Source organism: Chrysemys picta, chromosome 5 (assembly GCF_011386835.1).
Source record: "Chrysemys picta bellii isolate R12L10 chromosome 5, ASM1138683v2, whole genome shotgun sequence".
NCBI classification, from domain to species: Eukaryota; Metazoa; Chordata; order Testudines; family Emydidae; genus Chrysemys; species Chrysemys picta.
The window spans coordinates 126,635,688-126,650,699 of record NC_088795.1 but is presented as its reverse complement, the minus strand read 5'-3'; positions in this window follow the sequence as shown (position 1 = coordinate 126,650,699).

Below are 15,012 nucleotides of genomic sequence, written 5' to 3'. Positions count from 1 at the left end.
TTCAGTGGCAGCTGAAGACAAGCTGCCTCCATATTGCCGCTGCCACGGAAACGCGCGTGCCGCCCTAATGGCACACGGACTGCCCCCCGCCATCTGCGGTGGCAATTCGGTGCACTGCTTGGGGCGGCAAAAAACAGTAGAGCTGGCCCTGCACCTCATATATGGAAGGAATAACAGAGACATACAGTATATCAGACTGAGTAATTGTATTAAACAAAACGTAAACATTAATTAATGAATACTCTTAGGGTCACACGTGCCCAACCCCGTGACCTAGAGCGGAGGGGAATAATGTCCTGTCGGTACACATACCGTGTGCGGCTGGTGAGGGTGATGTATTTGGTAATAGTGGAGAACAAGATATCCCACCACTTTAGGACACAGTCAGTGGATAGGTATCTTCCAGACAATGGCCCTGACTACCTATCTAAAGGTTGATGCACTCAAACGCTGTGACTTGGATGATCCTCCAGTTCAGATCATGGCCTGGTTCCCTCAGAAGCTGTAGGAGGGGACTGATGTTCTTGATTGAAGTCCATGCTACCCTAGACTGAGCTTATAGATTTTTGCATTACAAAAAGTGGAAAAGAGCTTCTGCCTCTGTGGTACCTCTCCCCACAGAGGTACTCAGGAACAGGCACAGACCCGATCCAAAATAACGCTAAATGTCCTAAATCCCTATTTCTTATTCTATAAAAGCCTTAAAACCGGCAGGAGATCCTGATCTAGCAGCAAGAAGCATTTCTTCCCATGTGGTAACTGCTTTAGCTAGAGAGAGCTAAGGAACTAATCTAGTTGGGAGCTTTCCCAGCTGAAACCTATAGACAGAGCTACCATCAACAGGGACTAGAACAAGTTTAGGAATGTTGTCACCAGCAATCCAGAGACCATTTTTCCGGGGGGGCCCTGCATGCAGCCAAGGGACTCCCTAGCTCACCAAAAAACACATTTTTACTTCTGTAGCTAGCTCCTCTCTATGTTACATGGTTTCTCTCTCCTCCCAACATGGCTCCTCAGGGGCTGCCTTGTCATGAGACCCTTCCTCACAAGTCAGATTTATTTAGTTCCCTAGGCTTAAACAGTCAATCATCCTTGCTTTAATCCTCCTCTCTCTCTGCTTCCTCCTTTAAGCAAGCGGTCTGGTCAACATCCAGGCACAGGCAGCAATAACTCCCTCACAGCCGGCAGAACTAGTATCTCCCCTCTCTCCCACTTGATTGCCTCACATCTGGGACTCTGAGTCTGCCCAAGACCCCAATGCTTGGAGTGTGCTATAGACCGCCGGGATCGACCCAGGATATGGATAAGGAACTATTTAATGTGTTTAGAGAAGTAATTACTAATAGAAACTGTGTAATTATGGGGGACTTTAACTTCCCGGATATAGATTGGGGAACAAACGCTAGTAGCAATAATAGGGCTCAGACGTTCCTAGATGTGCTTGCTGATCAATTCCTCCATCAAGTGGTAGCTGAACCGACGAGGGGGGAGGCCATTTTAGATTTGATTCTGGTAAGTAGTGAGGACCTCGTTGAGGAAGTGGTAGTAGGGGACAATTTGGGCTCCAGTGATCATGAGCTAATTCGGTTTAAAATACATGGTAGGAGTAACAGAATTAAGTCAAAGATTAGGGTTTATAATTTTAAAAAGGCCAATTTTAACAAATTAAGGGGACTGGTAAGGGAAGTGGATTGGGCAAACATATTAATGGATTTAAAGGCAGAAGAAGCCTGGGATTACTTTAAGTTAAAGATGCATGAGCTGTCGGAGGCCTGTATTCCAAAAAAGGGAAAAAGATTACTAAGCAAGAGATTTAGACCGAGCTGGATGAGCGACCGACTCAAAGGGGCGATTAGGAAAAAACAGAAAGCGTACAAAGAGTGGAAGAGGGGAGGGATCAGTAAGGAAATGTACCTAAGTGAAGTCAGAGAATGTAGAGATAGAGTGAGAAAGGCCAAAGGCCGGGTAGAGTTGGACCTAGCGAGGGGAATTAAAAGCAATAGTAAGAGGTTTTACAGCCACATAAATAGGAAGAAAGCAAAGAAAGAAGAAGTGGGACCGCTGAAGACTATTGCCGGAGAGGAGATTAAAGACAATCTAGGCATGGCGCAATATCTCAATGAATATTTTGCATCAGTGTTTAATGAGGCCAATGAAGGGATTAGGGATACTAGCACCACTACAGAGGGGCATTCAGGATGGGAGATTACCGTATCCAAGGTAGAAACAAAACTTGAACACCTTAATGGGGCTAAGTCGGGAGGACCGGACGATCTTCATCCGAGAATATTGAAGGAATTGGCACGGGAAATAGCAGGCCCGTTAGCGATAATATTTAATGAATCTGTAAACTCGGGGGTGGTCCCGTTAGACTGGAGAATAGCTAATGTGGTTCCTATTTTCAAGAAAGGGAAAAAAAGTGATCCGGGTAACTACAGGCCTGTTAGTTTAACATCTGTAGTGTGCAAGGTGTTAGAGAAAATTCTGAAAGAGAAACTAGTTGAGGACCTGGAGATTAGTGGCAATTGCGATAAATTACAACATGGTTTTACGAAGGGCAGATCGTGCCAAACGAATCTGATCTCCTTCTTTGAGAAAGTAACAGATTTATTAGATAAGGGAAATGCGGTGGACCTAATATACCTGGATTTCAGCAAAGCGTTTGATACTGTACCCCATGAGGAATTATTGGTTAAACTGAAAAACATGGGGATCGATATGAAAATCCAGAGGTGGATAAGGAATTGGTTAATGGGGAGAATGCAGCGGGTCGTATTAAAGGGTGAACTGTCAGGTTGGAGGGAGGTTACTAGTGGAGTGCCTCAAGGTTCGGTTTTGGGACCCATCTTATTTAATCTATTTATAACTGACCTCGGAACCGATTGCAGGAGTGGGCTGATAAAGTTTGCGGATGATACGAAGGTGGGAGGCGTTGTAAATTCGGAAGAGGATAGGGATATCCTGCAGGGAGACTTGAATGAGCTTGTGAATTGGAGTATCAGAAATAGGATGAAATTTAATAGTGAAAAGTGTAAGGTGATGCATTTGGGGATGACTAATAACAATTTTAGTTACAAGATGGGGACGCATTGGTTAGAAGTAACGGAAGAGGAGAAGGACCTAGGGGTCCTTGTAGACCGCAGGATGACTATGAGTCGACAATGTGACGTGGCGGTGAAAAAAGCCAATGCTGTCTTGGGATGCATTAGGCGAGGTATATCTAGTAGGGATAAGGAGGTCCTGCTTCCGTTGTACAAGGCGCTGGTGAGACCTCATTTGGAGTACTGTGTGCAGTTCTGGTCTCCCATGTTTAAAAAAGACGAACTCAAACTGGAACGGGTGCAGAGAAGGGCCACTAGGATGATCAGAGGAATGGAAAACCTGTCATATGAAAGGAGACTAGAAGAGCTTGGGTTGTTTAGTCTGACAAAGCGAAGGCTGAGAGGGGATATGATTGCTATCTTTAAATATATTAGAGGGATTAATACAAGGGAGGGAGAAGAATTATTCCAGCTTAGTACTAACGTGGATACGAGAACGAATGGATATAAACTGGCCGTGGGGAAGTTCAGGCTTGAAATTAGACGAAGGTTTCTGACCGTTAGAGGGGTGAAATATTGGAATGGCCTTCCGAAGGAAACGGTGGGGGCGAGGGACCTGTCTGGTTTTAAGATTAAGTTAGATAAGTTTATGGAGGGAATGGTTTAATGGTAAAACATAGTAGTCAAGAAAACCAAGCAATGGTAGGTAAATAGCATAATGGCAAACAGGGATCAGGATGGAGACTCTTGCCTATATGCTCGGGGTCTTACTGATCGCCATATTTGGGGTCGGGAAGGAATTTTCCTCCAGGGCAGATTGGCTGAGCCTCTGGAGGTTTTTCGCCTTCCTCCGCAGCATGGGGCAGGGATCTCTAGCAGGAGGGTCTCTGCCGATTGAAGTCACTAGTAACAGGATTGGGGACTTCAGCAGCAGAGTCCAGGGAAGGGGTAGGGACGGTTTTATGGCCTGCAGCATGCAGGGGGTCGGACCAGATGATCATAATGGTCCCTTCTGACCTTAAAGTCTATGAGTCTATGAGTCCCAGGGACAGTGTGCCTCTCCCTGAGTTACTAGAAGACACCTAGGAACCAAGGAAAGCTCTCCAGAGGTTCCATTTGCAAACAACGTTGTGTGGTGAGGGTGGGGGCAGGGTGCTCACTGTGTTAACCGCTGGCTCTTTGTATCAAAATTGATCAAAGAAGTCACAGATCCACATGTTAATCCATGGCTGGAACAGCCAGACCTCTTTATATGGTCATGAACAGGCGAGTGGAGGGGGCCAAATGACCAGCCCACTTTATTGTCTGCGGCTCGTGACAGAGTCAAGATGTTGCAGAAAGCTATTTTCATTTTTTTCCAAGTACGTTGCTGGCCTCTCTCGTAGCAAAGCTAACCTGCCAAGTGTGAACAAAATTAAGGCTGTCCAACGGGGAGAAGCGATGGCTCAGAGCTATGAGCTCCCCCATTCATCTCAAAGCGGGGCTGACTCTGAAACCCAATAGTGACACTTACGGGTCAGATTTTCCAAAAGACAGCTGGGTAAATGAGCATGCAAAATACACACTCATGCTTCATTCTCACATGTAATTACACATGCATGCTGCCAACCAGACAAGGGGCAGAAACGGTGGGAATCAAACAAAAGCCCTGCATCAGTTTTCCCCACTGAGTGATGCTAAATGCAATAACTTTACTAAACCTTGAGTTACTCCATACCTGAGTCTTGGTACAAATCTCTCACATTTTCAGTAAAAAGACCAGGAGTGAAATGGAATCAATGGGAGTTTAAAATCAATCTATCTGTAAAATGTAGACGGGAGGAAGGACTAAGAATGTGTCAGTGTTTGTGTTGTGTTCCAAAGATATAAATTCCAGATTTATCTGCATGCACTCCAGCCGCATTCACTGTGTTAGGTGTAGCTGAATTGAATGGAGGCAGGATTAGGTGGAATAGCTTGGCAGAGCTGTGACTATGATGTGAAGAAAAGTGCTCAAGTAACTTGAGGGATCAAGTTTGCCTTATTTTAGTGCTGAGTTTTGTGGGTTGTGACTGCAGATGTGCACAGGAGTGTCTTCCTGCCATGGGGACTGTCAGCAGTCTGGCGCCATACATGTCAGTGGTCTCTAGGGCTCAGGGGAAGGATGGTAATATTTTGCACGTCTGGGGTGGTTGCAGTGGAGTCTGCTCCGTGGTTGAATGCAGGCCAGGTGTAGGCAGCTGCTGTTTGCCATGCCCGACCTAAACTCAAATTTTGCCTCAGCAAAGAGAAGACTATGCTCATGTGCTCTGCTCCCAAAGTGTTCCAACAGCATCTGTAAGGGTAGAGTGGTAGTCTGTGTGTTACCGGTGAGCCGGGGCATCGTTCAAAGAGCACAGAGTGAAGGCTGCATTACAGGGGTGGCATGTACCTTAACTTTGTACCTGCTGGCTTTCAGAGGTTTAAGTTAGCCATTCTCCACATTCGGGAAGGGTACAGGGCACCACTGGGCAACCTTAACTCTGGGTTAATGAAGTTCTGGGGGGCATTTAACAATACGCATAGACCGCAAATTCCCAGCTGCAGTCTCTAGTCTTCCCATATCATTTGGCATAACAAGTGCCTCGACTTGACCCGCAATTCTGTTCATTGTAACGGCCCCCTCTCCACTCAGATTTGCACAATGGATCTCAGGCTCACAGACAAATGGAGCGTCTGAACGTTCTGGAGGCGACAGAAGGGGGCTCCTCTTTCTGTCTGCACGTTTTGTGCTAACTCAGCCCAGCCAACAGCAGGAGTCTCACATCCTACACCGAACAAGCTATGCCCGACACAGACCATCTCACTACACTTTCAGCCACAGACACGCATCAGCTAGTGATGGCAGGCCGTGTAGCCCCCTATGCACCAGAGGGTGAGGCAACTTCAAAAAGATACACTTGAGGAAGAATGACATGTTCTAGCCAATAAAGGCAGTGGTATGCGCCCACACCAGCTCATTACAGGTGGCCACAGCAACTGCACGCTGTCCTGAAATTGGACCCCTTACAAGTAGTTAGATAACTGATATGGTCCATTAGATTGGCAGGCCGGCAGGCCTGAGTGCCAGAAAAACCATCCCCTGCTCAAAAGGAACACTGTTAGCAGTAACTGAAGAGGGATGCAACAGAAGAAAACAAACAATAGTGGAGGCAGTTGGTGTAATTGGCCAGCAGACTAAGATAAATTCATTCCAGCTTGTGAATACGGCTGCTGAGCGTGATTCTCTGAGTAAATCACATGGCCCTGAATACGGGGCAGGCAGGAATGAAATGAAGTACGAGACAAAGGCCAGTCTGCCTTTTAAAGAGTCGGAATGAAAAACCACCTCCCTGCTCAGTGCTTCGGGTTTCAGTTGCCTGGTTTCTCTGATGTCACAAGCTTACCAGTTTCCCAGCCAGCCATTAAGTCTTCCAGGGGAGACCCAAACCTGAGTTAATGTAAAATATAAATCAAATTCTAAAAAATGTTCTTTAAACCCCATAACTCATTCAAGTCCTCTTTATAAATCAGAAAGCAAGAGGAAAAAAAGGTGCAAGTTCATTTTTTGTTTCCTTTAAGATTAGCCCATGACTTGCTTTTAGAGCAGTTTCTATCCAATGGGTGACGTTCCATTGTCATTAACATTCAAGCAAGAAAGCAGGTTACATTTGTAATTGATAGCAAAATTTGACTCAACAGTAGAGTGACCAGAAAGCAAGTGTGAAAAATCAGGACAGGGGGTGGGGAGTAATAGGAGCCTATATAAGAAAAAGAACCAAAAATCGGGACTGTCCCTATAAAATCGGGACATCTGGTCACCCTACTCAACAGGTTATTTTCACCCTTATATTATGACCCTGTATGATAAACATTTACCGTCAATGTGGGCCTAATAAAACGGGGCCAAAGTCATCCTTCATGCAGTGCTGTATTATGGCATTGGAGCTGAAAGGTTGGAAGATGGGACTCTGTGGGGGAAGGGGAATCAGGGAGGAGGAGAAGTGAGGCTGTAGGAGCTGTGAGCTGTCCACAGACAGAGTCAGTACGCTTTCCCCAGTAGCCCAGATTATATTCTAGTCAAATGAATGTTTGGTTATTTGTGATGCAAATACGGCAGCTGGACCTTGCAGGGACTAGAGGGCAAGAGAGTCCCCTTTTTCCTATCACGTCTTGGGAGTTTGGCAGACTAAATAATGCAGCTTTAAGGCTGATCAGTGTTCTGGGCCAGCAGCGCACCAATGTGGTCTCACTAAAAATCTCAGTTAAACTGAGGCCGATTTTTGACCATAGCCAAGCCCAAGTGTTTCTCACAAAGGCAGATTCAGAAAATGGGAGGCACAATAACCAAATTCTCTCTTAAAGGGGCAGGCATGTCTCTGCACAAGCCCATTCTTTACAAAGTTCACAGAGCCCCCCCTCACCTACCATTGCAATAGAAGTCTCTAGGGCAGGGGTGGCCAACCTGAGCCTGAGAAGGAGCCAGAATTGACCAATGTATATTGCCAAAGAGCCACAGTAATACGTCAGCAGCCCCCCCCCCCCCCCCATGAGCTTCCCCTGCCCCCTCCCAGCACCTCCCACCCAGCGGCAGCCCTCCCCACACCTCCCGATCAGCTGTTTCGTAGCATGCAGGAGCCTCTGGGGGAAGGAAGGAGCAAGGGCATTGCAGACTCATGGGAGGGCATGGGAAGGGGTGGAGTGGGGGCAGGGCTTGTGGCAGAGCACACTGGAAAGTTGGCGCCTGTAGCTCCAGCCCTGGAGTCGGTGCCTACACAAGAAGCCGCATATTCACTTCTGAAGAGCCGCATGTGGCTCCGGAGCCATAAGTTGGCCACCCCTGCTCTAGGTGTTCTGCCATGGATGAGGCATGATTTTCTCACTACCCTGAATCCACTGGGTTTTCCTATGGGTTCCCCTTTGGGATCCTAATAAGAAATAATTTTCTATGGCGTGGTTCCAAACTAATTAATTGACATTGATCGGTTAATGGATGAGGCCAACATTAGGTCTGAGTAGAAAAATTGTAATCATAACCCAACATTTCCTTCTTTCTGCCATTACACTATCTTGCCTTTATTGAGAACTAAGGAAATATACTTCCACTGTGTCTCTGCAAAATACAGGTTAGAGAACTCTCCAAGAACTTGCCTTAAATGATAAAGATACTAGAATTTCTTTCAGACCTTGGGAGGCAAGCTAGTCCTCGCTTACAGACAGCCCCCCAACCTGAAGCAAAATAGTCACCAGCAACTACACACCACACCACAGAAACTCTAACTCAGGACCAGTCCCTGTAACAAACCTCGTTACCTATTCTGTCCCCATATCTACTCTAGCGACACCATCAGAGGACCCAACCACATGGGAGACACCATCAGGGACTCATTCACCTGCACATCTACTAATGTGATATATGCCATCATGTGCCAGCAATGCCCCTCTGCCATGTACATTGGCCAAACCGGACAGTCTCTACGTAAAAAAATAAATGGACACAAATCAGACATCAGGAATGGTAACATGCAAAAGCCAGTAGGAGAACACTTCAATCTTCCTGGACATTCCATAACAGATTTAAAAGTATCCACACTTGAACAAAAAAACTTCAAAAACAGACTTCAAAGAGAAACTGCAGAACTAAAATTCATTTGCAAATTTAACAACATTAATTTGGGCTTGAATAGGGACTGGGAGTGGCTGGCTCACTACAAAAGCACCTTTCCCTCTCTTGGTATTGACTCCTCCTCATCCTGATTGAATTGGCCCTGCCAACACTGGTTCTCCACTTGTAAGGTAACTCCCTTCTCTTCATGTATAATAATGCCTGCATCTGTCATTTTCCCTCCATGCATCTGAAGAAGTGGTTTTTTACCCACGAAAGATTATGCACAAATAAATCTGTTAGTCTTTAAGGTGCCACTGGACTCCTCGTTGTTTTTGTGGATACAGACTAACACGGCTACCCCCGATACTAGAATTTCTTTATGTCAGTTATAACAGTTACATTTTTTTTCCCTTTTTAGTTATAAAAGGAATATTTTGGCTAGATTTTCAGAGGAGTTCAACTTCCATTTAGGCACCAAAGTAAGTGGCTTGATTTTTGAAAGAGCTCAGAAAGCTGGGTACAGAGATCTTTGGAAAAATCAGGTCAGAAGAGTCACTATGGGAGTTGCTGGGTGCTAAGCACTTTTGAAAAAATCTTGCTACTATTTGAGGTACTTGAAAATCTGGCTCATTGTGTATAAATAATAAGTCTCCGGAAGAGCAGCAGTACAGAGCTTGAAAAATACATTTGATAAGTCAGATAGTTATTGATGCTGGTGATCAGCAAAATTAACCTTGATTGGGCCTAGTTTTATAAGAAGGCAAACACATGTTGAGTGCCATGGCAGCCTGCATAGATTTATAGATCCTAAGGTCAAAAGGGACCATTATGATCAGTTAATCTGACTGTTGAAGGTCAGTTTGTAGGTCATTGCATTCTTGTGGTACAAAACATGCATTAGTTTGTAAGAACACCACCAACTCTTCCAAGACCTAGATGCTGGGGGTGAATTCAGGATCAGATGACAGCATTAACAAATTAAATTGATTTTTTCCCTTTAAGTTTGCCCCTTTAAAATGATTATTTTTGTTAAAGGTAACTGCTTGTGTTTAATATATCTCATGAATGAACTGATAGACTGAATCATGTTGTGTTTGATGACGACAGGGGGTGCTAATAAGCACTCACTGCACCTACAAAGTGACTTTCATCTAAAGATTGCCGAGTGCTGTGCTAACAAGAATTAAGGCCCACAAACACCCTGGGAGGTAGGAGAATATCAACTGCCCTATTTCACAGATGGGTTAACTGTTGCATAGAGCTAGTTTAGGGTGGATCTAAAACTAGAACTGAAATCATAAGGTATGTTTATTCTGCACACACACACACACACACAAAAGTGTGTTCTTAACTCAGGCAAGCTAACCCGTTAGCTAACATGGGTTAAAACAGCAGTGAAGAGATGGCAACTTGGCTTTTCATTTGGGTTAGCAGCTTGAGTTCAAGCATATACAGCAGACAGGTATATTAATGTCATAGAACTGGAAGGGACCCAGATCCTTAAGTGGCCCCCTCAGGGATTGAATTCACAACCCTGGGTTTAGCAGCCAATGCTCAAACCACTGAGCTATCCCTCCCCGCCTCATCTAAGGTTGAACTCAAGCTGCTAATCAATGTTAAGAGCAGAGTTGCTGGATCTTTACTGCTATTTTAACCCAATTTAGCTCAGTTGGATTATGTAAGAACAGAACGATGGTCATATTGGATCAAACCAATGATCCATGTAGCCCAGTATCCTCTCTCTGACAGTGGCCAGTGCCAGGTACTTCAGAGGGAATGAACAAAACAGGGCAATTTTGAGTGATCCATTCCCTGTTATCCAGCCTTGGCTTTGGACAGTTAGCTACCCCGACTTAGGAGCACACCTTTGTTTTGCAGTATAGCTATATCCACAAAGTCATTTGCTTCCTTAAGCACTAGACCACACTCCCTCATCATGTGACATTATTTAATACAATGCAAGGCAATCATTTTAGTTTGATGTGTGAGGCGTGTCATCCCAAGCTTTAGCAACCTTATTGAATGCATATTTGAAGTCTGCAGGCATCCTTCTATTGACGTAGCACTTAAATCAGCCTCTGAACCAAATGACTTATGTACCGCCAACATTTTTAAAAGGCTCTAGAGGTGATTCTGGCAAGTACAGGCCAGTAAGCCTATCTTCAGCACCGGGAAAATTGGATGAAACTATAGTAAAGAACAGAATTATCAGACACATAGATTAAATACAGTATGTTGGGAAAGAGTCGGCACGGCTTTTGTAAAGGGAAATCATGCCTCACCAATCTATGAGAATTCTTTGAGGGGGTCAACAAGCATGTGGACAAGGACAATCCAGTGGATACAGTGTAGTTGGACTTTCAGAAAGCCTTTGATAAGGTCCCACCCTAAAAGCTCATAAGCAGTCGTGGGATAAGTGGGAAGGTCCTCTCATGGATCAGTAACTGGTTAAAAGATAGAAAACAAAAGATAGGAATAAATGGTCAGTTTTTACAATTGAAAGAGGTACATAATGGGTTCCCCCTAGAATCTGGGACCTGTACTGCTTAACATATTCATAAGTGACCTGGAAAAAAGGGTAAACAATGAGCTGGCAAAGTTTGTAGACAATAAAAAAATACTCAGAATAGTTCAGCCCAAAGCTGAGTGTGAAAAGTTACAAAGGGATCTCAGAAAATTGGGTGTCTGGGTGACAAAATGGCAGACGAAATTCAGTGTAGATAAGTGCACATTAACACACTCTGAAAAAAATAATCTCAAGCATACATACGGAATGGTGGGCTCTAAATGAGCTGTTACCAATCTGGAAAGCAATCTTGGAGTCTTTGCAGTTAGTTCTCTGAAAACATCTGCTCAAAGCGCAGGGGCAGTCAGAAAAAACAAAAAGAATGTTAGGAACCATTAGGAAAGAAGACAAAAATATCATAATGCCACTATATAAATCCACAATAAACCTACAGCTTGAATACTGTGTGCTCTTCTGGTTGTCCCATCCCAAAAAAGATATATTAGAATTGGAAAAGGTGCAGAGAAGAGCCAGGCAAATGATTAGGAGTCTGGAACAATTTCCCTACAAGGAGAGATTTAAAAGATTGGGACTGCTCAGCATAGAAAAGGGAAAACTTAGGAGAGATACGATAAAGGTCTAAAAAAATCATGAATGGTGTGGAGAAAGTCAATGTAATGGTGTGGATGAAAGTCAATTGAAAATGAAATGATTCATTTAAGGGTGATCATTCCCTAAGTGAGAAGAACGGGTATAATCTGGTCTCTAACAGTACGTTGACGGTAAATGGAGCTTAATCTAAAATTAGCATGCTGCTGTTTTTATAATCAATTATAACAATACCCTTGAATTAACAAACATTAAATCCACCTTTTAGCATAATTAAATATTTTCTACTTTCTCATTAGCTATTTAACATTAAACATCATCTCATTTAGCATCTGAGTAAATGCCATACCAATAACTATCAATATAGATAGCATTTTCCAAAACATTAACAATTTCTCTAAAACACTTGTAAAAACCAGTAAGGACCAAAACATGTTTACAACATAACCCCAGGTTATGTAGGTCCTAACTGATTTTCAACTTGCCTCTGAATTGTGTCACTTCATTTTACTCATATTTTACCAGGCCTCACTTGACAATTGTCAAAGAAATAGATTTTGGGGCCTACTTACATTTCAACAATTCTATATAAACATAAGCAAGCAACATCTCTGTAGGCTACAGGTAGTAAGAGTAATGTAAAGCACCTAGACAAAGATGGAATGAGATAGCAGTTTAAAGGTAGGTGTCATACAGCAGATACCACAACCCCATGCCTCCACTAATAGCCTCAGATAATTACATGCATTGAACAGCAGAGCAATAGAGCATATTCTACAGAGGTGCTGAAGAAAATTAGACGAATGTGCAAAAAAATCAATGTCAACAAACAATCACTCTTTTAAAGTTCCCAAATGCGTGCTAGGCATTTAGCAGAGAAATATAAATAATATTTATGTTTTATGTATTGGCATCTTTTTGATGCGCTGACTTGTTTTTTTATTGATTTGCGATTCTTCACGCCACAAGCTGGATAAATAAATATGGCTGCTATCTTTTAAAAAAAAAACTGGATTTCAGGAAATGTGACCCTTTGGCAAACCATATACATACAAGCCATGATGGGAGCAATATTGCCTGTGAATTATACAGACAGAGAGCATTTCATGAAATAGCCAAAAGATGTGAAAGCTCCTTTACTGTTGTGCTTTTTATGCCCCTTTGATGCAATGTGGCAGTAGCCTCTCTCCGGTAGAGCTTTATATGTCTATGCCAAGTTCCCTTCCCCTCCTCCCCCACTCGATCGTGAAGAAAAAAATACAACGAGCTTAGCTCTCTGCTCATGTAGGAGCCTGGCTTGCCATCCAGCAACAAAGCGTGCAGTCCACAAAATGGCACACTGATGAGCTGAGCACAAATTTGGTCCGAACCACAAAATTCAGATCCAGCCGCAAAGTCTTGAAGTGTTTGGACCCAGGTTTTTGGCTTGGCGCCAGCTGCAATATATTTCTATAGTGCCTTCCATCCCCAGGAGCCCACCAAAGTGCCTAAAAAATGAACACGATATCGATACTCCAACGAAGGATCCCATTTATTTAAATGGGAATGGCTGGAGGCTCAGAGCCCTTTTAAAAGGCAGCTGACCGAGGCACTAATTCAGTATAGCACTTAAACACATACTTAAGTCAACCCTTTAATTTTAAGCATGTGCCTAAACCCACTTGATTTCATGTATCAGAGGGGTAACCGTGTTAGTCTGTATCCACAAAAACAACATGGAGTCTGGTGGCACCTTAAAGACTAACAGATTTATTTGGGCAGAAGCTTTCGTGGGTAAAGAACCCACTTCTTCAGATGCATGGAGTGAATATTACAGATACAGGCATAAATATATATTGGCACATGAAGAGAAGGGAGTTACCTCACAAGTGGAGAACCAATGTTGAAGGCCAATTTAGTCAGGGTGGATGTGGTCCACTCCCAATAATTGATGAGGAGGTGTCAATACCAAGAGAGGGAAAATTACTTTTGTAGTGAGACAGCCACTCCCAGTCCCTATTCAAGCCCAAATTGATGGTGTTAAGTTTGCAAATTAAACTTGATTTCATGTGTCTGTATAATTGACTGCAGTGGTGCTTGCTGAATTAGAGCCTTGTTCAATAGCCTATATCAGGACTTCAGAATCTGACTTTAAGTTCCTCTCTGTGAAAATCTTGACCTTCAATTATTGGAAATCTCCCTTGGGTTGCACTATAGTAGTAAAAAGCAACAGAGGGTCCTGTGGCACCTTTGAGACTAACAGAAGTATTGGGAGCATAAGCTTTCGTGGGTAAGAACCTCACTTCTTCAGATGCAAGTCAGATCTACTATAGTAGTAGTAGATCCTTTATCCTCTTTAATATAATGTCTCCTAGTGCAAAGTAGCTCCACACAGGGCCAGGTGTCTATACAGCACAGTTAAGCCCTAAATAATCACAGGTAAGTACAAGTAATGACTTACCATTTGTTTTGAATAGTTGCAATTTAATATTCTCATTTGAGTGTTTAGCAATAATCCATTGATAAGGGGAACACCACACCAGACCTCACAGGGGTGACTCAATGGATCATATTCAGCTGGATGGCAACTTTTGTCTCTCGCTGTTGCTGTTCCATTATTAAAACTCTTGAAGCAAAACAGGGATGTTCTATGAATCTGCCTGTTAGGGAACTCTATAAATAAATACACTGAATAGGCTTTTGCACCAAATTTATTTCCCAGTTTTATCTCCCAGAGGGAGTCCAAGTTCTTCGTTCTACTTTTTCCTCAATAAGAGTCAGGAAGAGTGGCAGAGAGCTGGTATCAATTAGCAACACTGGCCAGCAAAGTGTAGGCAGATAAATTCCTCCAGAGGAGTGGTGGTGTGCTCAGACAGGGTGTGCCTGGTTCTAACGGAATGTTTCATTTTCAAGCAGAATGAGAGACTGAACTCTTGTTTTGTTTTTTGTTTGTGTTTGGTGGAAGGCGAATGAAGTGATGGTGCCTGCTTGGTTAAGTCTGGAATGTACCTGATAAGCGGCTCCCAGAGGCTGTTACCTGAAGCTTTTTCTCCCCCTTCTCCAGTGTGGATTGTCCCACAGGCCAGGAACATCCGAGAACATCCTGGAAATACAACCAATTCACAGGCCCCACAATCACACATCCTTTACTCCTTCCACATGCTAACCCTCCCGTGCACAGCCATCTGCAACTATATCTCACAAGCACTGGACAACCCTTTACTCCTTCTGTTAGGCTCTGCCTTGATAAGGATGGAGTGAGACCATTCAGC